Source organism: Fukomys damarensis, unplaced genomic scaffold, assembly GCF_012274545.1.
Source record: "Fukomys damarensis isolate Sample0158 unplaced genomic scaffold, DMR_v1.0_HiC HiC_scaffold_1, whole genome shotgun sequence".
Classification (NCBI taxonomy): domain Eukaryota; kingdom Metazoa; phylum Chordata; class Mammalia; order Rodentia; family Bathyergidae; genus Fukomys; species Fukomys damarensis.
Window position 1 is genome coordinate 55,081,636 of NW_022900913.1, and position 6,000 is coordinate 55,087,635.

The 6,000-nt window shown below is 39.4% G+C and overlaps 1 protein-coding gene across 1 annotated transcript in view; it reads right to left on the reverse strand.

Moving 5' to 3' along the window:
• The window catches only part of Znf366 (zinc finger protein 366), a 68,312-nt gene extending 62,930 nt beyond the window's left edge, over window positions 1-5,382 (reverse strand). Inside the window, exon 1 of the mRNA XM_010637331.2 lies at window positions 5,172-5,382. The gene's annotated coding sequence lies outside the window, so the exon portion shown is untranslated. The remainder of the gene's footprint in view (window positions 1-5,171) is intronic.
• Between the last annotated feature and the right edge of the window lie 618 nt (window positions 5,383-6,000).

The following is a 6,000-nucleotide window of genomic DNA, read 5'->3' on the forward strand; positions in this document are numbered from 1 at the left end:
ATCTTTAAGTTATTACTCAATTGCTTTATTCGGCCTTATAGAAAGACAGCACATTTCACTCAACAGCCCACTTATTCACTGGTTCGTCCAGGCAACAAATATTTGTGGTGCATCCATTTTATGCTATGTAGTAGTCTAGGCCTTATATATATATATGGCATTGGGTAGAACAAAGTTCATCCTTCCTTTACTTTTTGCTGAACTTACAGTTTACACATATACCTAATGAGTGTGCATTCTTCTTCTTTTCTCTAAATGTCATTGTTTTATATAAATTGGCATTTGAATAGTCACAGAGTACAGCCATCATTCTAAGAAGAGCGCATAAAATGTTTGTGGTCTCTGCTTCTGTTAGATGGAGATGTGTCTACCACTGCTGTTTCATTAACTATACAAACATAAAAGAAAAAAATTGACTGATTTAGAGAAAAACAAAATCAAAACTACTTTTTCGCTAAGCTGTGTATTTCTCTTACAGTTGCAGCAGGTTTAACATGACTTGCGGATGCTGATTGTTCAAACATCATCATCAATCATTTTGTCTCTCTGACACTGTTACCTTAAGGACAAGGATCTAACTTCTGAGGAAGGCTCAGTACAACACACGTTGTAAAATTATTTTAATAAAGCAAAACCTTATGAGATTGGATTGACTTATTTTTTAAAGATAATAATATAAGTTTAATATCTGTATTTTTTTTTGGTACCGGGGATCAAACGTGGGTCTTTGTAATATCTGTTTTCTTGATTATAGAAAAATTTGTTTGCGTAAGATGAAGATAATATAGAAATGTATAACCTGAAAGTATTATTTATATGGAATTATAGTATTTACTGGTCTAAGTAATCAATCTCTCAGTGGCTTATGTAGACATCCCTTATCCATCCATGAGTGACTGGCTCCAAGATCCCTGCAGATACTCAAATCCGTGGATGCTCAAGACCCCTATATAATATAGTATGGTATTTACACAAACCACATGTATTCTCCCATTTATAGTAATCATCTCTAGATTACATATTACCAACTGATACAATATAAATGCTATGTAAATGATTGTTATACTATATTGTCTAGGAAATAATGACAAGAAAAAGGTATACATTTATTCATGACAGAGGCTATTTTTTTGTCAAATATTTCCAATCTGTGCTTGATTGAATTCCCAGTGAAGAACCCACAGACACAGAAAATGACTATACATGGTTATAGAATATTGATCAGTGGCATCAGTTTGCTTGGCTGCCTAGGATATTCCTTATTCACAGCAACATCAGCAGCTTCTAGAATAACAGCCAATTTATTCTAAACTAACTTCTAAAGAGAGTATCCAGTGTTGAATACAAATTCCATTTAGAAGCACGGGTCATAGAACATACATTTATAGCTAACATCAGAGCCATCCAGAAGAAAATAGAGCAAGACATCAACATCCATTTGAGGTAATCACAACATGTCAGCAACAGCACCTCATAGGTCACCCCAGGGCAGTGGGAAGGGTAGGAAGAGAGTGTAAACAAGCCCCCACATGAATTCTGAAACACACTCATACTTTAAAAATCACTCATGTAGCCCAGCTTTGTCATTTCACAAACAGGAAGCTGAGGTTGGTGCAAGTTAAGAATGTGTTAAGTCCCCATACAAGGAGTGCAGAGGTTAGATCCTAACCCAAGGGTTCTGAGTCCTGGTCTGCTTTTTTTCCTTTTGCAGCAAGCCACGATAGAAGGCACCTTCTGTATATTAGTGCAGAGCAGCTCAGCTGCAACGTGCTCTCTGAAGGTAGGGGTCAAACAAGTCTCTGTTGTACCAGAGCCTCTCATTCTAACAAAAGACTTTCAAATATCTGGGATATTAGTGGTAGATTTTTGCTGAAATGTTTTTGCTTTGGGGTGATATTTTATTTCACACTTAAATAAAAGCATAATTATTACTTGATAAGCTAGCAAACATGTAGATTTTGCAGTTTAGACCAAAAGAAAAATAGCAGTTGGATCAGTCACACGCCATCCACCACACACACCACAGCGGTGGCTTGGAGTCATGTTGGTCATGTGAAGTGGGTGACTTGCCGATGGGATGTTTGAGAGGAGAGGGACTCCAAGTGTGCTCACTCCTGAGTTGAGGACAATGTGTCACTTCGAGTGCTTTTCTCTCTGGCTGAGTCATGGCACAGTCACCAGAGAATCCAAAATAATTGTCTGCGTGGCTATGGAAAAGGTCACCAACAACTCTTAGCTCCAGAGCTGGGAGAAGTGGGTGAAAGGGAGCAACAATATCTGCAGTATATTTAGAACTCTCCACACATTTATCTAAGCTGAAAACTTTGGTCTCAGAGCTAAATATCTCTGGGAGTGAGCTCTATTGAATATAGCTCATATGCAATGAGACTAAAGTTGGCACTTGTGCCCAAAACAGATGAATATCAATGCATTAAACTCTACCTTCTTTTTAAAAAAAAATTGGACTTCAGAAAGAACATTTAATATATGCCCAGCTCTGCAACTATGAAGAGTAACCTTTCTTTTGATAGATCCTTGGTATAGTATTGGGCAAGAATACTGATACAAATCATAAGAGGCTTATTCTATTCTCACTATTTGTAAAAATACAGTGCTCTTCAGGGTTCACGGACTATTCTGAAAATCACAACTGATATTAATCAACTCTCACTACTTCCCAAACACTATTTCACTTGCTTTTTTCTCAATAATCTTACTGAATCCTCAGAGAAGTCTATTACATTGGTAGGGTTTTACATGGAGACTTAGAGAGGTTAAGGACTATCCGGAGGCTCTCAAGAGTAAGAAATAAAGCTGAAATTTAACCCTAAATGTGTGTACCAGCAGAGCCTGTGCTTTACTGCTCTCATTCAATTCACATTCTAGCCCACAGACCTACAGGACACATATCCTCACATGATTTAGACTGTATACTGGGGCCAGGGATGTAGCTAAGTGGTAGAGCATGTGCTTAGCATATTTGAGTCCCTAGGTTCAATCCCCAGCACCCAGAATAGATGCAAATAAGAGACTGGTAATCTAGATGTGTGTACAACTTTAGCAACAATTAATTAGTGAGATCTTGTGTGAGTCAAATTCTGGATCACTCCAAACTGGAATTCCCCTAATGATATCACAAAAGAGCCTCCGATGACCCAAAAAAGAATCACACTGGAAGTTTCCACAAATGCCACCTCACTCCTTGGAATTCAGTAGAGATAGATTGAGTAGTAGCAAATTAGACTAAAGCATCCGATGGGGTTTTCTTTGGTCAGGCAGCTGAATCTCCCCCTACCCCTGGTATCCTCCACGTATTCTCTCATGGCAACAACTTCACAAAGTACATGGAAATATTGAGTATATATTTTCTTCTTCATAAGGAAAATAGTATATCTACATCTCTTTAGTCTCTGGCTACAGTGAAGACACACCGGATGTAGCCTCCCCCACTTTTGCCTTACTTGTCTTTAGTCAGAATTACTGTTGTCATTTGTTTCAGATGCTTTAATACAATAACAAAAATAGAGCACATTCTGTGCTGTTGTTTTAATCAGGCATAGCATTAAACATTGTCAAAGAGAAATGAAACCGAAAGAATCAAGTCAAGATCACAGCCCTAAATTTTTTTCTGGGGTCACAGTTGCTGATAAATGGTACAAAATGAACAAGATAATCAGTCCTAGTTACCTTTTGACCTAAAGATCTATGAGAACAGGGTGACAAGAGAAGAGACAGAGGAGCTCAAAACCACTTGCAACTGCTATTTGAATCATTTTGCACCCTTAAGCTTGCTAACACTAATCATGCCTCTTTTATATTTGGAAACTTTGTGGTGATTATAAGGAAAGTCTTTTGAAGAAAGGAGAAGGAAAAAAGAGGTCTGACAAATGGAACAAAACCTACACAAGTCTAGTTCTATCATATTGTCTCATCCTCATTAAGGTGATGTTTTGGCCTCACAAAAAGATTAATTACTTGATAGTGGTTAATGCATAATCTGGCCAAATTAATTTAAAAATAAGAGTCCAGCTATTTTTATTATACTCTTCACATTCCAGGGGATTTCAACCAGCAAATTTCATAGCAATAAATATTTCAAAATGTGTGCATGGCCGTTGCCTCGAGCCCACAGAGCACCTCTCTGAATTAAATTATTAATATTAGTAAACATGCATAGACTTTCATAATGACCTCCCTGACCTATTTTTGATAATACAATTTTGGCTCCTTCATCACCAGCCATAATGAGTTTTTGGTAACATTATCCCTTCTGATGAATCTAATGGGAGCAAGTCAGGCTTTTCAGAAACTGGTGGTATATAAACTTGACTGGCTCGCTCTGTTCGATTTGGCGCTTTGGAAAACCAGGCACTGCGTGAGCATTTTCAATTGTATCTCTGGCTTAGTTTTTCACTCTTATTGACACAAGCAATCAATCTTAATCCTCCCATTTCGAGTCGCATGTTGTTTTCCAAAACTAAAGCTATATGCCCCCAAATCTTTGCCTTCTTTTGTGTGGCAGATGATACTTTCCATCAACAGTGAATAATAAACTTGCCTTTGGCCCATGTGTAGCACCTGAATACATAAATCCCCACATGCAGTTCTATTTCAAAGTGACATTCTTATTCTTTTTTCCCCCTCCTACTTCAGTGATGCAGAATAGCAGTCACAATTTAACAGCCCTCTTTTGGAAATGCAAAGAAAAGAGCAAGAGAAGGGTACCTCAATCCAGACACAATGCAACAACACTCCCCCTTCCCGTGTAAACCACAGTTCTTAACAGATACCCTGAGAAGATTCCAAGGACACAGTGCTGAGGAGGAGCGACCCATCCCGTGAGACACATCCTATACCCCAGTGACTCCCAGCTAACCTTACCACATTATCTGTATCAAATTCAGATACAACGGAGTGTCCTCTCAACCCCAATGCAATTCTGTTTCCTGTTCTGTCAGCCTCAGAACTGCAAAAACGTAATACAAACTATTCTGTTTTCTTCTTCTTCTTCTTTTTTTAAATCTATAAGCTTAACTTCTGGGCCATTCATCAGTCATCCCCTTTGATTAAGGTCTACACGTAGTAAGGGATTATTTGTCAGAAGACACCCAGAGTAGCCTCCATCCCAGGGACTTGGAAACGAAGTAGAAAGGATTGCATTGGTAACTTACCAGCTCCTGGGTCTGGATGGCTGCAGCAGCCCTTCCGCTTTACCTGGTCCCTGGCTCTCTCTGTCTCTCTCCCCCCCTCTCTCTCCCTCTCTCTTGTGTACAGATTGCAGGGAACTTAAAGAACTAGCGGGGACAGTGTTTCATATGACTTAAGAAGGAGAACAGGAACAATACTTCGTTCTCTTTTTCTCAGATGAGTACCTTCAGGAAGAAGGAAGGAAGGGAGGGGAGAGGGAGGAAGTCAACAACCCTTTGCTTTCCTGAAAAAAAATAAGGAAACAGAAGATAGACATCTCATTTTCTCTTAAACAAAATGTTGGAAGGGGTAAGAAAAAAAAAGAAAGAAAGAAACTTTGAAAAAAAGAAATTCCTCAAATATGCTCTCTGCCCTGGTAGCTTGAAAGAGATGAAAATGCCTTAGTGGCCTGTCCTGTCTAAACAAATGGTGTTCCAAAAAGGCAGGCTCTCTCTCCTGAGTGTGCAGTCTGTGGTGCCTGGTTTGCAGAACTGACAGGGGCAAAAGGGAACAGACCATGTCATGTCGACTCTGAGGAGGGAAACGTTGCGTCCATTGTGCTAACGGAAGTTAACCTGCAGCCTGGGGAGAGAACATCATAACTGCTCTGCCAGGACTCCTGGCTTCTCCTAGGCCCTTGGAAAATCAGCATTGCTGCAATTCCTCAGCTAACTCCAGTTCCTTCGAATTCTTCCAGGATCCAATAGCAGATTTATGCACTGGTCACTGAGCCTTGTGCAAATGATCAAACCCAGCTTCCATCTTTGCTAATGGATGAAAAAGAGAAAGAAGCCATTTTGCACAGAGCACTGC